Source organism: Protopterus annectens, chromosome 13.part0 (assembly GCF_019279795.1).
Source record: "Protopterus annectens isolate FY-2018-M chromosome 13.part0, PAN1.0, whole genome shotgun sequence".
Lineage (NCBI taxonomy): Eukaryota > Metazoa > Chordata > Ceratodontiformes > Protopteridae > Protopterus > Protopterus annectens.
The window spans coordinates 655,391,991-655,417,136 of record NC_056747.1 but is presented as its reverse complement, the minus strand read 5'-3'; positions in this window follow the sequence as shown (position 1 = coordinate 655,417,136).

The following is a 25,146-nucleotide window of genomic DNA, read 5'->3' as shown; positions in this document are numbered from 1 at the left end:
ATAGGAGATTATAGAACACATGGCTATGGAGAAGAGAAGTTTAACTGACCTCATGGTTATTTATAATTGCATTAGTAGATGAAAGAGAAGGATAAATATTGTGCAAACCTGTATTAAGCTTACTAATATAGTATGTAAAAAAGGCTACAAGAAATGAAAGACTAAAAAGATTCCAGAAGGAGACAACGTTGTGAAAATTATGAAAGAATTATATAGTTTGCAATTAGGAGTGTTGGATGATATAAGTAGATTGAAAATCATGAATGAGGGGATCTTTTGGGTTCTAGCAATGGGAGCATTTGATAATGCAGCAGAGAAAACATGGAGAGATAGTGACATGGGAAGTATAAATACAGACAGGTTATTGATCACTTTTCCTATTATATTGCTTAGGATGTTTATGATTAGTACTGGACCTATTTCAGTCAGAATACCATCATATTGTGGTACTTTGTATCAAATGTTGCAGGTGTGTTATATGTTTAATTTCATATTTGAAAAACTTGTTTGGTTAATTTAATCTGTTCTATTATGAACTTCACTTGAAAAAGCTCTTTAGCCCTACAGCTTACTACAAATATCTTCTTACACAACAATATATTTAGACCTTCCCAAGACTTTATTTGGATCATGCCTTGCTAAAGTACAGGCTGAGTGAGATGAGTTGTACTCCTCAGATTCTCTACTAGTTCAAGAGTTACCTCTCGAAGGATGAGCCTTGAGTAGCAGTACTTTTTCTCAGCTCTGCCTTATCATATCTTTTATGACAAAATTTTAAAAATAACTATCTAAATTGGAACTATTTTTGCTTATTTTTGACTCTCCTAACAGCCTATTTAGATAGTATCTTAATATTTTTTTAAGTTTTGTTATTTTTCCTGTCAAAATTCATAAAAAAATTTCTGGCACCAGACTTCAGTATGAGCTTCACAAAATCTTCTCACCAGGACACATCATTAAAGAAAGAGCTACAATCTCTACTATCCACCATCCAAGAATTATCTACAAAAATAGACAAAATGGACCTGAAACTGGATAATTTCAAAGAAAAATGTTCCCAACAAATGGAGACTTTACATCAAGATTTAAAACAACAAAAAGAACAAACTACTAGCATAGAAACTTCACTGAATGATATGGACTGTCAAATTCAATAAAATTAACACAACTTAGAATTCCTTTTAAAACAGAACTCTCTACTTCAAAGACTGATGATCTAGAGAACAGGTCTCAAAGAAACGACATAAGGATTTTTGGGCTGCCAGATAACATTGAGGAAAATAATATGGAGAAATTTCTAACTATATGGATACCTGAGATTCTACAACTTCCTGAAGCCCTTTAATTTGGTATTGAAAGGGCTCACATCTCCCTGGTCCAGTCTAAGAACAATAAAAGTAAATCTACAAGATCTGTAATAGTTGAGCTTTTATCTTCCCATGATAAAGATATTGTATTAAAGACAGCATGGTCCAGCTCACTTATAAAATTCCAAGATAATATCATGCGCTTTGATAATGATTACTCTTCCTCAGTGATTTCCAAAAGAAAACTGTTTTTGCCATTACTCAAAGAACTAAAAAAAGCCCAAATAATAACATACCTGCTTTTTCCAGCAAAGCTAAAAATCTTTCTCCAGGATGGTCCTAAAATATTTGAAGAACTAAAACCAGCTATCACGTTAATCAAAACAAAACATATATTGGAAAAGATAGATGAGATGGATTGGGCTACCTCCAGCCTTAAAAGATTAGCAGAAAATGGATCCTGGAAAACAATTGACCATAAAAAATGTTTAAAAAATGACTTCAGTCTGATCATATTACCCTTGCTGTTGTTGTTCTATATTTATATATAAATAATTTCCTTTTATGACCCAGAAGTCTAGAGGGATGAAAAAGGTTCAACAGCTGAGTGTTGAAATTTTCTTGGTCTAATTTTGTTATAAATTAATTTTTACTTTCTTATTCTCATAAATGTCTTGCTCTATTTAACAAATATACTGATAATAACCAGCCAATGATCTTCTTATGTTTGCCTGTGTGTGCAATATAAATAACCCATTTACTTTTATGTGTCTTGCAAATATATAGTTCAGTTATTAATAGTTTAATATGATTTATACATTTTATTTGGCTTTAAGAATTGACATTAACTTTTAAATCTAATAAGCTTATAGCTTGCATATATATATATATATATATATATATATATATATATATATATATATATATATATATATGTATATATATATATATTATAGTAGTTGGGTGATATAGTTGCTTGTTGTGACCGTTGCGATGTATAGACTGATTAGTGATTTAAAGCTTAGTGTTGCATTGGTTGTCCTGTTCTCTCTTTTGGGGCTGGTGGTATTATTGTTCTGTCTTGAAATACATGTTTAATGGTAGATAATTAATGGTGGTTTGACGGCTGGTGTAGGCTACTGCTGGTTAGAGGATTTGTTTTGTTGCTGGTGCTTGTTGCAGACTTTGTGTTATGGGGTTTTCTTTTGTTTGAACTGCTGCATGTCTGGTCTTGAAGGTTGCACTCATTGTTGGGGTTGTGTTTGCTGCTGTGGAGGTTTGCTAGGCATGGGAGACTCAGTTTTCATGAAGCATTTCTAGTTTCACATATTGTGGGGTTGTCTTGAGCAGCTCGCAAGCTAGTTAAAAAAGAATTTAATTTGTTGTCAAACCTGTCCATTTCCCGCTGCAACATCTAGCGACTTGATTTGAGTCATAGACTCACCAAACTCCTTCCAGCATTGCTTGACTTTTTCCTGTTGCTATGCTGTTGCTAGGCGACGTCATTAGTGACTCGTTGTAGCTACTGAAGGTTTTACCCCTCGGATATTACCTTAACCAGCTGGAAATTAATGTGACTTAAGTGGAGATTTGTTTTTCAGTAGTTTAGCTCATAGATTCCATTCACTTGTTAAGCTAGCAAAATCTGAACCTTGGCACCGGAATTATGTTCAGAGTGCTAGAGATGTACCTTCCCAAAGATAAGACATTAAATGCATTGAGTTGTTTCTTGACCCACTCTTTTCATACACAATTGAATAATAAAATAGTCTTAAGAAATAATGGATATTATAACAACATATTAGACATGGTGCTAACTATCTAACTGTCTGTCTATCTATCTATCTATCTATCTATCTATCTATCTATCTATCTATTCATGTGTTAATAGGATAGGTGGACTAGTTCCATTGTACTTTTCTAAGACATGTCCATATCCAATGGCACAAAACATTTAAATGCATATTGAACCTCATATTTTATTAATTTTATTTTTGTCATTAGGTACCATAAATCCAGAAAAAAAAGACTTAAAGGAAAACAGGATATTCAAGTATTGTGTGGAATTAATGACATACAAGGCTGTTTAGTTACAATGAAGGGGAAATATCACAGTCATGAATTTATGTATTACTACTGTCAGGAGAAGTAAAGCAAGTGCTTGAGTATTGTCGTGGCCACATTGCTGCACTTGCATAATTTGTTATGTGTGTGCAGAAGCAGTTCTAACATAAAAAGGGGATTGCAAAGAAGTGACCCTTACTTTGTCACAGTGGGTGTGACCTAGGAAGAGGAGTATGGGTAAAACTTTGTACTTGGGGTTGACGCGCCTCATTGCTCCTGTAACTCCCCAGTGGCGCATCACTTGACAATAGCTGCTTTTCTCAATAAGATGTTATCAAGGGGAAGGGAACTCATGAAGGTACACCCTGTTACTCTAGGAAACTTTCACTCTTTCATGGACAAATTTTGCATGCTTTGGCAGGGATGACTGCATTAAGCAATGTAAACTGTTATTCAAAGTATTCTGGATGGTCCAGTTAAAATGTAATGGACTGCTGTACATTTGTAATTCAGAAGTTCTAATGCAACAGAGTTAATAATTGAGATAAGCTATGATCAGAAGTGTGCATAGCATTTCTAATAAAATAAACTGCTTCTTTTTTCTTCCCTGCTGTTAGCTGGAATACAGCAGTGATTCACATATAACTTTTTACATCAGTTTGGAAGTAGTCGCTGTCTGTTTAACATACTTGCTCACAGTCATGATGCTTAAGAATAATATTGTTGTTGGTGATGTCAGAGGGGCTATAGAAATGCTAATGGTGCTTTAAATGCATACATCCAAAGTAAAGCAAACCTGTGTTTTCCACACAATGGTATAGCTACTTAGATAATACGTAATTCCTGAATTCTTGACACCGGTTTTGTGCAGTCTTTTCTGCTGAACTATGAGAAATTCGCAACTGTGAAGGTGTCGTTGCGATAATGCGTAAGTACCGCAAAGCCAGCACACTGATATTCACTTCACCAGAATTTTATTGTTAAAAATGTTGATAAACAGTCAAGTTGTTGTTGTATCTTTTGGCTTTTCCTGGTTAGGGGTTGCCATAGCGGAACTCCGGTCCGCTAATGATTGGCAGTAGATTTTTACATACCAAGTTGACAGCCCTGACGCACAACCTTCAATGAAGGTACGCCCATTCACGCATGTCTCCACACAGAAGACGCTTTAGCTGAGAATCAAACAGGACATCTTACTGTGAGGTGACAACACTACCGCAGCACCACCACTGCAGTCTGTTGATAACCAGTCAAGTGTTCATAGCCGGCCTTAGGCATAGGCCAACTAGGCAGCCGCCTAGGGCACCACTCTAGCAGGGGCACTTTTCCAGTATTTATTTGGTGCAGTTAGACCAGGATGGGGGCACCGAGTAGTGTGGTGGGGGGTGCTGTGGAGCCCTTTTGCCTAGGGCACCAGTTGACCTAAGGCCGCTCCTACAAGTGTTACTAGTAAATCTGATTTGCACGTGCTCCATTTGATTGAAGAATTGTAAGGTCTGGAATAATATATGCAGAGATTAAGACAAATTAATATAGAGACATATGAACATAGCCATGTACCTGTTGTAACATTGAGTTAAATCTACATGGAAATCATAAACCCGAAGCAGTAGAGCTAGACCTTGAGTAGAGCTAGATTTGTATACTGGCCAACAAACCACATTCTATGGGAGTAGCACATTTGTCCAAATGTGATCTTGGTGAATTTTGGAAACAGAAAACCCTTTGAAATTATGGAGGGAAGGTGGCAGTCACCATTGTTTCTGGGGCTGTGGAGTCACTTTCCCCAGAGTATGAGTCCTAGGGATGATTATTAAAGCTACTTTACCATTTTGTGTTACATAGGGCTAAAAATCTTATTCTTGTAATTTGCAAATTCACTAGCAGCCAAAGTGCTGCATGTAAAATACACTTCTATGTGTAACATAAAAGATGGTGTATAAAAAAGGTATTTCACATTAATTCTACTCATTGCAGTGACCTCCAAGCCCCCAATGAAATACATATTAAATTCAGCAGCTTACAGAAGTACATTTCTAAACTGGAAGACAGACATTATGTAGGATGCCATTTACATGTGGGAGCTTCACTACAATACCTAGGATATCCACATAATGACTCCTTCTGCTTTACCATTATATAGTTACAGTAAGAAAAGTGTAATGATACTTTTGTTTGGAGCACAGTATGCTAAAAGCTTTCACTTATATTAAATGTGGATTAATGGACTGTCGAACTGGAATATCACAGAGTGCTAATACTGCATCTCAATGTGTGATGGTAAATTACAGATATATACAGTAATATTTTTTGATCTCTCCCCTCTGACCTATCTGTCAATACAGTTCATCACCAGTATGAATAACAGTGGGCTCAAAACCTCACCCTGATACACACCTACTCCCACTGTGAATCCCTCTGAGAGTACAAACACTGTACATATTGGAGTGAGTGGGTCTTTGTACCTAGTCTACACTAATTCTATTAATGTTTCTCAGACTCAGATCAGATTGCTGAGTGAAGTAAATAGTTAAAGTGACCCTTATGGAAAGGTTTGATACATGGGTGCTGGGGGGACCGGGGAGGTGACGGTAAGGGGCTGTTATTAAGGAAGTGCAGGACAGCTGTTCAAAAGTAATAAGAAGTAACACTATCACCAGAATATGATATATCACCAGAATATGATATATCAGCTTCATCAATACCTGTAACATTACAGAAAACTATCAATATAATCACACATGGTTTCATTTTTATTTTATTGTATTACAATACTGTTGAACTTGGTAAGACACTACTTCTGTCTTGTGTATCTATTTGGTTTTGAAAATATCACAAACTCATATTTATTATTTGTTTTTATTGACAGCATATAATGTAATTATTAGTCATTAGAACATCTCAGTTGATTTTATCCATTTTGGTTATGCAAAATAGTCCTATTTTAATGTATGGTTAAAAATTAACTCAATGATTTATAGTATTCTGCATAGCAATATCTCATGTTATTATTCATACTTAATACTACTGAATATTTTAATGATTTTATCATTATTCCTTTTCGGATGTGCTTATTTCTGTATATAAGAAAGAGAAGTTCACTTAAAGCCATACTTTTAAATGTATTCAGATTGCAAATAGGCAGTTCCTGATTGAAACTTGCTGCTAGTTAGATAGATAAATGCTAGTTAGATAAGCATTTTAATTGATTTATTTGTGTTGCATTGAATATTAACTGAACTGGAAATTTTGACTCTGTTTTTTTCAGTTAGTGCTTGCTAGATTTTTATTGCCTGTTAGTAGTTACAGGCGGGGGTAGTCTCATTCATTGATATCCTATCACTGCCTATTTAAGTGGTACATTTTGGAATATTTTCTGCTTAAAACCTCAGCTTTGACCGGCTGAGATCTAACTGTATTCAACTGGATGTATAAGAGAATTTAAGTACCTTTTATCTGCACTTTTTTCAAATAATACAGCATTTTAATTGATATATTTGTGTTGCACTGAATATTAACTGAATTGGAAGTTTTGACTCTGTTTTTTCAGTCAGTTCCCCATTCACCCTCCCTGTTTTTGTTTTGGTGTTAATCTTGGTGGCTTTGAAACTGCCCGCCCAGCTGGGCCCATCTCATTTGCTCACTCAACTGACTGCAGTGAGATCATATTGTGATTTCAGGCACTCCTACTGTGTACAAAGAGAGCATCTGGGAAAGAAAAAAAAATTAAGCTTGTTTCCTGCCTTTCCTGTAAGTGGTCTAGACTGTTTGTAGACTTCTGAGCCCCCAAGCCTTTCTGTGTTGGAAGGAAGCCTTCTAGTTTAATTTTCTTTCTTAGAACTAGCCAGTTTTCTAGTTTCAGCACTCAAAATCTGTTTCTTTAAACTCAGCACTTATTCAGAACTCATTGTAAGCACTAAATAAGCTGCAAATTACAACAGCACTGAACTTTCCTCACCTGTCTAGAGGAAAGCAGTTTTTAGTACTTAATAAATAAGCACCTATCCAGGCATGTCTAAGGGTCAGCTCCCAGTGATTTCTCCTGTCTACCTGATGAATCTGGGCATCTTGGGGCAGTACAGCAATTGCCTCATGTACACAGACAACCCTCTTCTCCTACCACCCAACACTACAACCTGTGAGAGATGCACTTATATAGCCAAACTGGAAGCAAAGCTCTCTTCACCCAAGACTGGACTAGACAGTCAAGAGGAGAAGGTAGACACTTGCACCACACCACACTCATCACATAGTCCCTCAAAACCTACACCACCAAAACACACACATAGAAACACAAAACACACACCTACATTCGTGGAAGCTCTCCATAAAAACCTGCCCAAGTACCAGGGATCTCAAAAGCAGAAACTCAAGCAAACTCCACCCCCCCAACACAACCCAAATGACACATAGCCCACAAACGCAGTGTGCCACTCAACCACAGCCCATAAGGCATAACAACATACCCAGCACTCTAATCATGGGTGACTGTATAGTCAAGCACACTGATGTTCCACTCACCAAGCTAAATAAGGAGAAAGTTACTGTCAGCTTCCTGTCAGGTGCCAGGATCTGCCACATAACGCATGCACTCAGGTCACTCCACAACAAGTACAAATATGACACTGTCATTGTCCATGTTGGTGTGAATGACCTGAGACGTACCTCCCTGGACTACATGAAAAGAGACATGGAGTAGCTCTCCAATCTTGTAGCCCAGGCAGGTATGACCCTAGCTCTGAGTAGCATCCTGCCATCACCCAGAATGATACCACAGTACAAGGACAAAATGATTGACTTCAACAATTGGCTAAGCTTCTGGTGTCATTCTAAGGGGATCCAGTATTTGTTTGCCTGGGATGACATGATCGACAGACCACGATGTTTTGCCAGAGATGACCTGCACCTGTCGCCCTTGGAATTCCGGATACAGGCTAATGCTCTTGCCACCCTATAATGTATTTTTTAGGCAAAGTTCAAATGACAAATTCACCACCGTAACAGGCACAAGCAAGCAAAATCTGAGGGTAATGCTACTCATTGCTAGAAGTCTAAACCTCAAAATGCACTCACTTGAGGCACTCCTTAAAATGGAGAACATCGACATCTGTGCAGTGACAGAGATCTTGTTCAAAGCTCCAGAGAGCACCCCTGCATTACCAGGCTATAATTCATACCACACCTTTCGGCCACCTAACTCGGAACGAAGCACTAAAGGTGGAGGCGTGTCCATATTCATTGAGGATATCCACACCTCCAGGCTAGTTGCACAGCATAATGCATCCGAGATTTTCCAAGTACAACTAACTCTGGGCAAGACCGCAATCCAAATTGTAGCTTGCTACAGACCCCCCACCATGCCCCAGGATTCCCACTCCTCATTTCTTGATACACTGGAAAGTATTAGGGTACAGCCCAACACCCTAATAATGGGTGATTTCAACTACCCCACCATTAACTGGGAAAACTACTCATGTACCAACTCTTTTGCTCAACGTTTTCTGGAATTCATAAATTCCAACACCTTGGATCAACTTATTCACACCCCCACCAGGGGCAGCAATATCCTAGACCTGGTCATTACCAACATGGGCAACCGGTGTTGCACACCAGAAGTTAATTCCTCGTTGGTCAGATCCAACCACAAGCTAATCACCCTAGACATCCACATCCCACCCCCCATCCCCAATTAGGGAAACCACCGTAAAAAACTTCTCCAAAGCCAACTTTACACTTCTTAAGACAAAAGTGGCAAATTTCATGACACCCATGCAGACAGACAATAGAGGTACGACTGCTGCATCCTACACAAATGCACTTTATAAGCACTTACACAAGTGCATGGATCATGCTATCCCTAATAGAACCAAGATGCTATCCTCCAAATAAAGGAAGCCAATCTGGTGGTCCTCTGCCATAAACCAACTCTACAACAGAAGAAAGAAACTGTTGCAAAAAAGAGTAAAATCTCATGACTGGAGGAACTCCCTGGTCAACCTCAATAAGAAGCTGAGATCCCTCATAAAATCCTCCAAAGCTAGTTACGAAAACAAAATTGCCACTAACTCTAAAGAGAACCACAAAGCATTCTATAGCTATGTCAAGAATCTCAATGGCAACACTCACTCTGAGTTACAGCACAATGGCACTAAATATACAGAACCAACTGTTATTGCCAACATCCTGGCAGATAGGTTCAGTGCTAACTTTACCCCCCCCCCCCCAGAGGGCGCATCTCTATACCGGAAGAATGCAAAGTTCCTGTAATCATGGCTGCGCAGGTAAAAAAATACACTCTCCAAAGCCAAGAACACAGCATCCATGGGACCTGACAATATCACAGACTGCATTCTACACGAACTACAGAATGACCTGGCACCCTACCTAAGTACCATGTTCAGTCATAGCCTCACCTCAGGCTTTGTGCCCACTGAATGTTGCACCGCGACGGTTATCCCAATCCACAAAGGGGGAGCCACGACAGACCCCGGGAACTACCGCCCCATTAGTCTGACAAGTCTGGTCTGCAAGGCTTTGTGCCCACTGAATGTTGCACCGCGACGGTTATCCCAATCCACAAAGGGGGAGCCACGACAGACCCCGGGAACTACCGCCCCATTAGTCTGACAAGCCTGGTCTGCAAGGCCATGGAATGTATCATCATGGAACTCATAAACAAAGACATTGGTAATCTTCATACTCTGGACCCTATCCAGTTTGGATTTGTAAAAGGCGGATCATGTCTCCTAAACCTGATTGACTTCTTTGAAGCAGTCACCAAAGCCATAGATGAGGGTAAGGTGGTTCACACAGCTTATCTAGATCTCGCCAATGCTTTCAACACCATCCCCCACTCTGGAATTATAGATAAGCTCACTAAACTAGGTATAAATCCCTATGCCACAAGATGGGTTGCTAACTGGCTCATGGACAGAACCCACACTGTGAAAGTAGTAGACTCCAAATCCGACTTCAGACCAGTGACAAGGGAAGTACAATAGGGTTCAGTCCTGGGTCCTCACCTGTTTGGTATCTACTTCTCTGAAGTACAGGCTAACATAGAAGGTTTTTGGCTAACAAAGTTTGCAGATGACTGCAAACTAGGAGCCATAATCAAAACTCCTAATGATGTGGACATACTACAAAAGGGCCTCACTGAGAGAGATGCCTAGTGTCAATGCCATGGCCTGAAGCTCAATGCCAAAAAGTGTATTGTCATCCCCTTTGGTAAAAACTCTGTACCCATGAACTACCACATAACTGGTAGTCTGCTTAATGCCGAAAATGTGATGAGACCTTGGGACACAGGTGGACAGTAGTCTCTCCTTTGATAATCACATCACCACAGTGGTCAGGAAATCCTTCTACGCAGCTCACCTCATCACAAAAGGTTTCTCATCCAGAAAAAAGAGGTCATTGTTCCCCTCTACTCATCACTCATTAGACCCATTATAGAGTACAACACCCCTTTTGGTATGTATGTCACAAGACATCGACAACAACTGGAAAGGCCACAGAAATACCTCACAAAGAGGATTACTGGCCTCAAACAGATGACCTATGCAGACCATCTCAAAAAAACTCCAGCTTTACTCTGTCACATATTGCCTACTCAGAGGTGATCTCTGGATAACATACAAAGCTATGTCAAACCCAGAGCTGTTGGACATTGTCCACTTAAAGAAATCCCAATCCCTCTGAACTTACATGGTCTAGGGACCTAAACCGTCACCCCAATAAACAGAACATGCTGGAGGGATAGATTCCTGTCCCAGAGACTTCCCATACTCTGGAGCAGACTACCTATCTATGTCAAACATTGCTCCTCATTAGCACTCTTCAAGAAAAATCTTGATGACTGGGTGGGAAATAGGAAATTCACCCCAGGGATCACTTCTGTGGCTCTGCTCGACAGGGGCACAGGAAAATAATTTTCTTGGGTGGTGAAAGCCCGGGTACATTTTTGGCTAGGCTTATATAGGCCCTAAGGCCAATAGCCTAGTACCTACCTATGAACCTATAATTTGAGTGATTGATGTCACTCGAGTTAGGAGTTTATAACTCCACAAAGGTTTTGGCTGTTTTTTTTTTTTGTTAAACATTTTTGCTACAAATTTTTGTTAACATTGTTTATGATGTTCACAACAACTTACATAGATGAAAGTTATTTGAGTATAGTTCCTCTTCATATTTTAAGTCTAAACAGTTATATTCCTTATATTTATCCTTCATACACTAATAGACAAAAAATATATAAAATATAGACACCAGGTATTATTAGACAAAGTAACTACCTTATGACTTCTCTACATTGTCTTGTCACTTAATGTCAATGGTCTGAATAATCCTAATAAGAGAAGATCTTTAAATAAGTACCTGAAATTACAAAACTCCCAAATAATAGTTTTACAAGACACCCATTTGATAGCAAAAGATATCTCTAAATTAGACTCTAAATCCTTTTCTATTCTAGTTAGTTCAGAACACTCTAAAAAAAAAGGGAGTTGCAATATTATGGAATAATAAACTACCTAGACCAAAAATGTAGAATACATACCAAGATAATAAAGGTATGATAGCTTCAGTTATTATAGAATTTAATAATAAAACATTCACATTATTTAATATTTACTGGATTCCTGGCTTTGGATTTAAATCAGCACAGCAACACACAGATCACATTTTACACTTTTCTATGGGTAATATCATACCAGCTGGTGATTTTAATTGCATTTTTTATAGCAAACACTCTACATGTATAGGTAAAAGAAAAATTTTGTCAATGGCTAGACTATTGAAAGAATTTTCTGATTCTCTTCTGCTGAAAGATGTAAATAATTATGCAGATGCCAAATCACTTTTTATACATTCTACTCACATATTCATAATTCATATTCAAGGATAGACAGGGTTTTTATTTCTAATAACTTAGTGGACTCTTTAATTAGTACAAAGGTGATCACATGCCCCCTATCTCACCATAACTCCATATATTACCAAACTGAATGATTTTACAGCCTTAATTTCTGAAGAAGTACAGAACTTCATAGAACTTAACACAACTAATGATACATCTGAAATTTTCATCTGGGATGCAATGAAATCCTACTTATATGGTAGGATAACTAATTAGTACAAAAAGAAAAGATTTATGTGGGATAGAGAATTAAAAGAAATACAATCTAACCTTGACAAACTAAATCTTGACCTTTTAAAAAACAGAGAAGACAAAGATAAAAAAAAAATAAATAGATTCCTTAAAAAAAGTATCTTGAAATATTAAATCATAAAACTATGATTAGCTTAGAGAAATTCAAATGTATTACTTTTTCATCTAACTCTAGATCCATGAGTATTCTTGCCAATAAAACTAAATGATTAAAGAAATTTAATCATATTAATGAACTTTTTTCACCACAGAAGAAGAAAATGGTCTCAGGTTTACATAATATATTAAACAAATTTAGATATTTTTTTCTTAACCTGAACAAGTCTACTGAATTAACAAATTCTAAAAAAGACATACATTCATTAATAAAAATTTAAGGAAAAAATTAACAGAAGAGCAAGCTAACTTACTCGACAGGCAAATTACTTTTAAAGACATTCAACTGAAAATTATAATAAAATACCACCAAGACCACCGATTCAAGAAGTAAGTGAATTTAATGAAACACTTAAGCACCTCAGCTTACACAGCCTTCCAAGAGTAAAAACACAAAAATACTGTTTACTTATATACAGCATATTGCACAAAACAATTAATCAATTACGTATACAATTCAAATCACATACTTCCAATTACATTCTTTGTTGAGTCCCTGAGGCTCCAAAGTACCATACTTTAAAATCAACAGGTTTTTTTTTAAGAGTTTGTTTTTTAAAGACACACATTCACCTTTGCCAACTTGCAATTTTTCCAAAACACAACCCTTAAGAGAATCAGGGTTAGAGTTGTGTGCTGTCAAAAAAATTACTCCCAAGGAGACTTTCTATTTTTTATGTCCCTAATATGTTCCTGCAACTGGACCCTAAAACTCCTGTAAGTTTCCCCTATGTAAAACTTCTTACATACACTAACCCCTCCGTATTACAACTGTATTCATGCCTAGCTGTAAACTTGATACCATTAATATAGGGAAAAGAGCTTACTACATATTGACAGGTGGAACAACCATCACATGGAACAGTGCCTTTATTTATGCTTGAGCTCTGACTGACATTAACATCTGGTAAACAAAAGTGGTTATGTACCAGAATGTCAGACACATTCCTAGCTCTTGTATACCCAGTACTCACAAAAATCAGGTAGTATAGAGTTCCAAATATTATCCCTTAAGAGCATAGGCCACAAGCTACATGCTTTTTTAACTATTTCCTCAGTTATAACTTATAAGTTGTCACTAACAAAACTTTCTTCTGCTCTCCATTATTCACAGCTGCAGTGGTAGATTGATTTCTACCAATACAAACATTATATTTTCCACTAGCACGGACATAATGAGAATCTCTCTGAGAGTTAACAGAATACCTCATGTCCATATTTTTTGTTTGCCTTCCCTGACCAGCTGGACATCATAACCTCTTCTAATAAACATTTTTCTGCTTCAGCTATCTATAAATCAAAGCTCATATCGAGGCCACATAGCCTATGAATTCATAAGAATTCATTATAGGGCAGTACCTTGACCCAATGTTTGGGGTGACAACTATTCCCATATAAAAATACATTTCTATGTTCAAATTTCCTATGGAGACTAGTAGTAAATCCATCTAGGCTTCTATACAAAAAATTCACTTGTGGGCCAAGCTGCATACCTATTATTATTTTATTTTATTTATTTTTTTATTTATTTTTATTTATTTATTTATTTTTTAAGTTGTATTTGCTATTCAACTGCAAATTAACCAGCTTAAACAAAACAAGGCTCCGGGCAATTATGGCATTATCCCAGAAATTTATAAAATTTTACCTAATAAAGCCCTCACAATTTTACATGCCGTCTTTAACATAGCGCAAACTAAAAACTCCACCCCCCACCATCATGGAAATATACTTTTATATCCCCCATTCTAAAACAAGATAAAGACCCTACCAAATGTAGCTCATATAGACATATTTCCCTATTAAATACAGATTTTAAAATGTTTATGTCTATATATGCTAATAGACTCAAAAATATTCTTCCTAATCTGGTAGAGGCGGACTAAACAGGCTTCATAATAAATAGAACAACTTATGACAACAGTAAGAGAATACTAACCTTAATTGAATCAGTAAAAATCTTAAAAAACAATTTAACTGCAATCAGCTTAGACATAAATTGCACCATTGATACAATTAATTGGGATTATTTATTCATTCTTTTGGGGGAACTTAATTTTTCAAAACATTTTATAAACCTTATTACTCAATTATACAATGGTTGTCAAGCATACATCAAAATAAGCCCTAACATCTCTCAATTTATACCAATAGTTAAAAGTACTAAACAAGGTTGCCCACTGTCTCCCCTTTTATTCACTTTAATCATGGAACCTTGGGCAAACATGATAAGGGATAATATTAATATTACAGGATATGAATTGGGTTTTAATGAACATCAAAAATACAAATGTTTGAGGATGACATATTGGTCACATTGGGTGGTAAAAACCTGTCTAATTATTTAACAACATGGAGATTTTCCAAAAAATCCAGGCCTTAAATTCAATCATAATAAAACACAAATTCTTTTAGTAGGTCAAAAAAATTTAATATACATGACAACTTCAAGAAATATAACCACAATCTCAACAAATAGCATATTTAGGTTTAATTCTTACTAACAACATAAAATACATTAGAAATCTGAACTTTAATAAAAGTATAATAACCATAGATAACTTAATAAACAGATGGTCAAAAATAAAATTCTCTATGGATGAGAAATTGTCAGTTATAAAGATGCTATTACTCTCTAAAGTTTTGTATATCATTCAGTGCATTTCTATATCCCCACCATATCTAGTAACCAAAAAGTTTAATACAATGATTAAAAAAATTCCTTTGGCATCCAATTAAATCTAGAATTGCCCTTTCAACCCACATGTATAGATGGGATAATGGAGGTATAGCCCTCCCCAACTTAGAACTTTATTCAATTTCTTCAGTAATGAAATCAATTACTTATTTAGTGGACCGTAAGTATTCAGCAAAATGGAAAGATTATATACTATCTTTATCTCAATCTTCAAGAAATACCAATGATACTCATATGTTATACATAATGAATAATACATTTATTTGGAGATTGAAAGAATATTTTCTTATCACCACACCCAAACATTTAAATCCAACTACATATCTCTAAATGTAAGGTCTTTTAAGAATTTCACACTTAAGCATAAAGAATATGGAAGTTGGATGTTTCTTGTTTTCCTCATTGCCTATACTCATGGGATCATGTTTACTACACATTATCAAAAAATGTCACTATTCAAACAAAAGCATCTGATAGCATGGCACCAATTGATGGGCAAACATGAATTAAAAGCACTGAATATTTTTATAGAAGAAAATAATATTGACTCATTACTATGGCTAGATCTACAAGAAGCTAGGAAATACATCAAAGATAAACTAGATCTAATCCCCCCTACAACTAAATTCTTTATCCCCAGATTGACAGTTTTTATCTCTTTTTACTCAGCAGAACAATTCACCAAAAATTTGTATTTCACATATATATATAACATTAAAATCAGAGTTAGATACTTATACAGATAATTATTGGAAATTGTTCGCCATCACTAACAACACTTATCCTTCAGACATAGACAAATTAAATATTCTTCAATCTGCTGGTAAAACTACATCTTCACATAAATGGAGAATATTCACTTGGAGATTTTTAAAAAGATCATTTCTCACACCACATAATATTAATAAGATAACTAAAGAAATTGTTTTATGCTGGAGATGTATGAAATAAATCAATGCAGACTGGACACATATACTTTATAAATGCTCATTATTAAAGACATTTTGGGAAGACATTTTTTACAAGCAATTTTTACAGATAACTTTATTATTACTAAATCACTAGCTTTATTTAACACCCCAATTCCAAACTGTGTAAAACCAAGCAAATATTCAATCTTATGGCCTGTTTTATCCATTGCCAGGAAAGAAATCACAAAAAAAATTGGAAATCCTCACATATTCCATCTTTTCAGAATTTTAAAGATCTTCTCAAGGATGTTTCTAAACTTGAAATGTTGACAATCAAAGCTAGATATTCAAGGAATACAACAGCTTATAATTGCTGGAAGAGTATAAATGAATTACTAGTAAATCAATAACTTGAATGTATAATCAAATGTTTCCTTTTTTTTCTTTTTTCTTTTTCTTTCAGCCTTACAGTAATATTTGATTCTTATACAGTGAACATCTTTTAAAAAGTGTATATTTCAGTTTTCATTTCAATAAAATTTTATTGAAAAAGTTACCTCTCAGAGAAAACACAGGGTAGAGGCTGACAATCTAATTTGTTAGTGAAATACATACTTGGAATATGACTGCCCTCTGGATCAGCTCTAATGACTTCTACTGTTTTCTGTTTTTTATCAACAAAATGATTAGTAATTGTTTTCCTGTTTTCTTTGTTACAGCAAGTCAATCTTTTTGTAAGAGTGATTTATTTTGATTCAATATTTGGCTTAGTATGGCTTTCACTTTGCAGAAACTTAAGAAGTATGTTTGGGCTGTATCAATTCTGCCACACAAATGCACTTGTAGAGAAATAAATATTCATTCATACATTCATTTCATGAATGTGTTGGTCTACTGGTTTGAAGACACTTTTCTGATACAAACTATACAGAAAGGCATTATATGTGACTTTAAGTTCTGTTTCTTCAGTTTACAGTGTTTGGCATGCAGTGCTTAATACAATGCAATAGTGTGATATACAGTGTTGAGTTGCATGCATTGTTTGGCATTCATTGTAACACAATGAAGTAATAAAACAAAGCACTCAGTGGAACAAATGCCTCTCACCAACTAATAAATATGAAGAGAGTATCAGTAAAGAACTTTTGGTGGAGACAACCATGCAATATTGTAAAAAGTTCGAATAACGTTCAAAAACAGCAGTAAAAATAAAACACTTTTAATGGTGTACACGGGTGAGCGCTTTCACATATGCTTCGTCAGACCAAAAAACACCACATTATTAGCCACTCCTTATATAGTCGGTAATAAATGATGACGTGATGACTGAATTAAAGTTACAAATAAACTACATGCCATATACAATGAAGTATAAACAAACCTAAAACTAAATAAAACATGGCGGATGAATTTCATGTATGCACAAATCAAACATAGATCAACACTTCCTCATAAATTAATTATATTTGATATATTCAAAATTAATTTGAGATAAACTATTTGATAAAAACCTAAATAGTACTATATGTTTTATGTAAATATCTCTTAATTATTGCACATAATTATTTTACTATGAAAGAGTATATGAATGGTGCAATGGAAGATATTTTATATATAGTGTACTGTATAATAAAAACCTAAGAGGTGCTATTTTCTATGTGTCTTGAAAATCTCTCAGATGTTACATTCAGTTAATCTTCTATGAATAAATGTATAAATAATACTACTAACAGAGATACCTAACTGTAAAATGAAAATTATTTCTCCATATAATATATAATATATAATGGACAATTGCACATAAAACAACTTCATCTAACACATAAAAAACATAAAAAAACATCATTCTGTGAACCCACATAGACAGACATAAACAAAAATAGGGAGGCGAACTTGAATATCATAGCATGTCAGTAAATATATAATCATTACAGAGTGCATTAATAATACAGTGGCAAACTACTTTAGATATGGAACCTCATGCATATATGGTTCAAAACATGAAAGAATACAAGACTATCAAATCTACTAAATAAATAAACTAAAATGTAAAAAAATGTAGTAAAACCTATTATTTAAATGTGGTTAATATATACATCAAGAAACTCTATCTGCGAGATTTTAATATGGGCTTGAGGGAAGCCCTTTCATTGAGCCCCCTACCCCTTTCAGCTCTAAATTTTAATATCCAAGTGACTTCTCTTCTCTCAGTACCATTCTTAATATCTCCTTGCCTTATAATGGGTATCACTATGTCTATAACCATGAAAGTAAATGTATGTTGTTCTCCTAACATCATAACATGTTTAGCTAAATCATCGTTAGCATAGTGCACTCTAATAGCATATAGATGTTCCCTTATTCTAGTGCGCAACATTCTATTAGTTGTCCTGATGTAAAAGGAAGGACATAAATTGCATTCAGCTAGATAGACAATGTATGCAGTATTGCAATTCGCATTTGCTCTGAATTTATAAAATTTCCCAGTGTCAGGATGAGTAAAGCATCCACTGGTATTAATGAATCTACAGTAGTTACAACGTTCACATGGGGTAGTTTTCACAGTACTATTAAAGGCATTTGTACATGTAGTCTGACAATATTCTCTTAAGATTAGGTTTATTTTTATATCTAAAAGAAGGTTTATCACCAACAATATTCCATAAATCTACATTAGTAGTAAGGATCTTCCAGTGATTATTAATAATGTCAAAAATTGCTCCGTTATCAATAGTATAGTACATGGGTATTTTAACATCCTGGGATCCCTGCCTTATTACTTTATTAGATGCACTTTTATTAGAGAAATATGGTGCAGCTCTATCTTCTCTAAGTCTAGATCTACTAAACCTCTTTCTATTTCTGTTTCACTATAACCTCTAATAGTCTATTTTTGAAATCAATTATTTCATGCTGATAACCTGCATCTGTGGCATTCAGATGTGAAATTCTCATTCATTGTCCCCTTATAACGTTTTTAAAAATATAAGGGGGGTGCATGCTGCGTCTACTGTGACAAGCCTTCCTATAGACTCCAGTGTTAATAAAAGTGTCCATAACTTTTTCTATATATACATCTAAATATTCTATATATGTATTAGAATAGTTGTGTGTAAACTTCAAGTAACCTGTCAATCTATTTATATTAGACACAAATGACTCCAGGTCATCTACTGCACCATTCCAAACAAGAAAAACGTCATCAACAAAACGACGATAGAATAACACGTGTTTCTTTAACTGACTAATATTAAATAGACAATCTTCCTTCCATAAAGTGAGGACCATGTTGGCATAGCTATTGGCACAAGGAGTGCCCATAGCTACGCCATCACACTGGATATAAAATTCCTGTTTAAAAATAAAAATATTATTTTCAAGGATGACTTCCAAGAAAAAACACAGTAAATCTATGTGCCTACCATCATAACTACTGTATTTAATTAAATATTTTTAACTGAGTCTATACCTATGTCATTTGGTATGACAGTAAACAGTGATTGCACATCAAGGGTAACAAGTAATATATCTGAATTCAATATGTGCATATTAGTAAAACTATACAAGTCTACTAAAAACTGTTTGGTGTCTTTAAGGACAGTAATATTTCTGTCTAATACTGGTCTCAAAGCCTTCTCAACATATATGGAGAAGGGTTCGGTACACCATCCCCTGCCAGAAACACGATAGGTCTCATCGGTGGATTTGCACTGTTTTTATGAATCTTAGGCAGCCCCTGTATGATGGAAATCATGGGATATTCCACTGTTAAGAAGTTGCCTAGTTCTTTTGTAATATCAAAGCTCCTAACCAGATCTTCTATTAAAATGGATATTTTATATTTAATTATTTCCACTGTCATTATTAATCATTTTATAACGTTGATCATCACTTAACATTCTTAACATAACGTTATGGTAATCCTCATGATCCATAACAATGACGGGACCACCTTTATCTGCTGGTCTGATAATTATAGTGGAATCATTTTGTAACCTATGCATAGCATTCCTGTCTTTAATAGTAAAGTTGTTCCTTTTAACTTTCTTTTGACACTTCATAGGTTTACTTTCTCCATAAAAAACATACAAATCATCTTCAACCAGTCTATAAAAGGCCTCAATTAAAGGGTGGTTATTAGGTATATGGATACTTGGTTTCTTAAACTGAAATTTTTGTTCACCAGTACAACATCCAAATTCATATTGTAACATAACATTTCTTAAAAACATCTTAATATCAATTAATACATCTGTTAAACGTTTGTTACTAGTTGGAATAAAATTTAAACATTTATTTAACACATTAATTTCATCAGCATCTAATATCCTCTTAGAAATGTTCAGAACTAGGCTGTCCCTATTTGTTGCCACATCTTTTTGAGAGACTGATTTGGTTGTCTCTCTTCTTAGAGTTTCCGCTTCGTTCTCCCATGGCTGACGGAGCGGTCTCTGTTGACCACTTCTCCATAGATATGGGAAGGGGGAACTGATGAAAACCCATAGTACTAGATGGAACATAGTCATTACTATTCCTAGTACTTGAAAATGTTTTAGGTCTGACTACTCGTTGATTATTGCATGATACATCAATAGTATTGTCATTATTATTTAAAGACCATTCATTATACTGAACAGTTGATAATGGGATACTGGGGTGCAGACCTTCCATTGCTTTATCTGTAGGAGGAACAGTTAAGGGAGATGCCGTTCCTGTTTGACTAGGCATTGGATGACTAGTATTGCTATTAGAAGTCACTGCCGAAGGTGTAGGTGCATCAACTTTGTGTTTGTTAATAGCCTTACTGTTATGAGCTTCATTGTTACTGCCTCATTGATTGTCTCTAGATGTACTAACCATATTAGCTCTCCCATCATTAATCTGTCCAGATCCTCGATTTATCCTAGGCCAAGTGAAGACATGGCCTTCCCTAAAATCTTTAGTGTCCCTGTCAATTTTACTGTGCTTCTGTTGTAACAAGTGCCTTTCATAAACTAAAATGCCATCTAACACTGTGCTTAAGGCACAGTCTACGATGGCAGGTGGAAAACGTTCATATAAGGCATCCTACTGCTGTAAAATAGATGCTTTTAACTTTTCTTCTGGTTTGAAGAAGTCAATTAACAACTTAATGTAATTAAGGCTCACCTCCAAATTTAGCTTTTGCCACTTCGCCAGAAGTTCCAGATATAAATCTCCATATGTAGGCATCTTTAATACTCGCAGACCCCACGGTACGATGCCTCTGCTAATACAAACTTTGAAGTGTTGCTGTTGCACTAAAACGTGTTTAAATTTTAGTGAGTCTCCCTCTAGTTTGTCAATTGCTGAGAGTAGCTCTTTCAGCTCAGCTGTATTGTCAGTAGCTGCCAAACCTTCACAATTAGCCTCATACAGGAACAACAGATTACCATCATTCTTTAAACAGGCCGTGAACTTTTGTAGTAAGCTTTCACCTTCTCTGGATGATGCTATTGGTGGATATTCCATTTGGATGGACCCGATTGGTCTATTCCCTTCACCGGCTGTCTCAATGCTTTTAGCTGACTCAGGAGGTCTGTAGTCTAGTTCAAGATTAACGTTGTTAACGGATTTGTCAGCCATGTCCCCAGTGAGTGTAGATGATACAATAACGCAATGAAGTAATAAAACAAAGCACTCAGTGGAGCAAATGCCTCTCACCAACTAATAAATATGAAGAGAGTATCAGTAAAGAACTTTTGGTGGAGGCAACCATGCAATAATGTAAAAAGTTCGAATAACGTTCCAAAACAGCAGTAAAAATAAAACACTTTTAATGGTGTACACGGGTGAGTGCTTTCACATATGCTTCGTCAGACCAAAAAACACTACATTATCAGCCACTCCTTATATACTCAGTAATAAATAATGATGTGATGACTGAATTAAAGTTACAAATGAACTACATGCCATATACAATGAAGTAAAAACAAACCTAAAACTAAATAAAACATGACGGATGAATTTCATGTATGCACAAATCAAACATAGATCAACACTTCCTCATAAAATAATTATATTTGATATATTCAAAATTAATTTGAGATAAACTGTTTGATAAAAACGTAGATAAAAACCTAAATAGTACAATATGTTCTATGTAAATATCTCTTAATTATTGCGCATAATTATTTTACTATGAAAGAGTATATGAATGGTGCAATGGAAGATATTTTATGTACGTGTACTGTATAATGAAAAGCTAAGAGGTGCTATGTTTCTATGCGTCTTGAAAATCTCTCAAGTGTTACATTCAGTTAATCTTCTATGACTAAATGTATAAATATATTCATATACTCTTTCATAGTAAAATAATTATTTGCAATAATTAAGAGATATTTACATAGAACATATAGTGCTATTTAGGTTTTTATCAGTTTATCTCAAATTAATTTTGAATATATCAAATATAATTATTTTATGAGAAAGTGTTGATCTATGTTTGATTTGTGCATACATGAAATTCATCTGTCATGTTTTATTTAGTTTTAGGTTTGTTTATACTTCATTGTATATGGCATGTTGTTCATTTGTAACTTTAATTGAGTCACCACGTCATCATTTATTATTGACTATATAAGGAGTGGCTGATAATGTGGTGTTTCTTTGGTCTGACGAAGCATATGTGAAAGCGCTCCCCCGTGTACACCATTAAAAGTGTTTTATTTTTACTGCTGACTGTTTTTGAACGTTATTCGAACTTTTTACATTATTGCATGGTTGCCTCCACCAAAAGTTCTTTACTGATATTCATTGTAACACAGTTTAATACATGTGGTTGACATAACAGCAGCATGTTTGATACTATGTATACAAGCTTAGATATTAGTATTGCATTTAGATTATAAATGTTTTGTTTAGACTATAAATATCATCAAAATATGTGTGAGGTACAGCTAATAAAAGTAAGTTAGTATATATTAACAGTGTACTGTGTTTTATGTCAATTCATTAATAATATAATCAGGGGTATAAGTAGCATGAAGGAAAAGAAAATGGGTGTTGGGGTAAGAATAATTGTACGTAAGCTAGACAAGTATGGTTTTGTTTAAACTCTGAATTAGACAAACACAATGGTATCTCTGAGTATGGTTGTGGAACTCTGTCTTATGTGCCTACCATCATTGCTGGTTAGTGTCTTACAGTTTTTGATAATAAACTTGAAATGTAATGTGGTTTCAGAACACTTAGGGGGTCATTCATAAAGGTACTGCAACATGTACACCTTCAGGTACACATTGCAGTAACCCTTTTGAATTCAGAGATAGTGCTACCACAGTGCATCATGGTGCTCTAGCATGAAGATGTGCAACACTGTGCAGGGCTGAATCCATGTCCATGTAGTATGCTAATTGTGCAGTCTGGGGGAAAGGCGTATACTAATTAGACATGTGCTTACCACCCCGGAAGTACCTCCAAGAAGACATCTACACAGCTGGCAGTTCAGAAAATTGCTCAGACATGTAGATCAGCATAGCCAGCCCAGCCGTGTCACAGAAGTGAACACTGCCAAAAAACATCTTCATCGACAAGAATTAAATGTAGTATAGGGATCAGGAGGGACCACTAGACACCACAGGAATAACAACTGTGCCATCATGACACTCACAGCAGTATGTGGATTGGGAGTGGTATAGAGACGAGCACTAACCACTAAGGATGTTACACCAGTTCCATAATAGCACTTACACCAGTACAGGGTTTGGAGGATAGAGAGAAATACTAGTCTCCACGGATATTACACATATGACTTAATGGCACTTACACTGGCATAAGGACTGGGTACTGGGGGATAACACTAGCCACCAGGGGATACTCAAAACTCTTGTGCCTTAATGGCACTTAAAGTAGCACAAGGTTTGGGGGGCAACTTAGCAACAGGTACAGGAACTATGGTTTGTGAGTAAGTGTGTGTGTGTTTGTGTGCATGCTTGAATACACAGTACAATCATTATATGGTGGTTATGGCACTATAATTCATTATGCTCCTATTGGGATGGTTGACTAGCCTGAGAGTGGCAAAGGAAATGATCTGGGAAAATTGTATTTATATCCAAGGCAGCATTTACAGCTGTGGCTTTTCCTTTTTATACATTTCCTTTCTGTATTTATATAGGTGCCAAAATCATCTCATCAGTGGAGGAATATGTAGGTTATATGTGCTTTGTTGTGGCATTTGGAAATATACATTCTCTTTGTGGAAACATAGCTGTTACAAGCTGTCCAGCCATCATTTCACTGTCCTCTGTAACAAAAACTTCTAGAAAGTGCAACATTTTGTTTTGATGTAGCATGAATTTCTGGCATCCTTTGCCATTTTTTTTTTCAGTTTTTACCTTTGTATTGTAAGACTCCATATCCAAGCTTAGTGTTTCAGAAATACATATTTTATGTTGCTATTAAAGAAAAGTTTGTCTTGATTTTTAACTGATTTTGTGGGCTAAAAGGAAATTCAGCAAGGTGGTGGTGATAGTTATATGGACAGAACTGACAGTTTTGATAGATAAGATACTCAAGAATGCAGCACAATTGACTGGCTTGCAATTATTTTGGAATTAATAAGGCAATTGATAGAACTTTTTGTTATATGTAAGAATACAGTGTGCCCAAAAAAGGTAATTCTCATTAAACTAAATCTGAGGCAAAATATAGTTCGATTATGTGTTTCATCATATTCAAAGAATGGTAATAAACTGGTTACTAAACCAGCAATTTATAACATTATATGAAATTTAGTTTTTGGCAGTCCTGAGATTATGGACACAAATTTAGTTCTGTCCATACAAATGGAAAGAGTGATGACTGTACTATTTCTGTTGT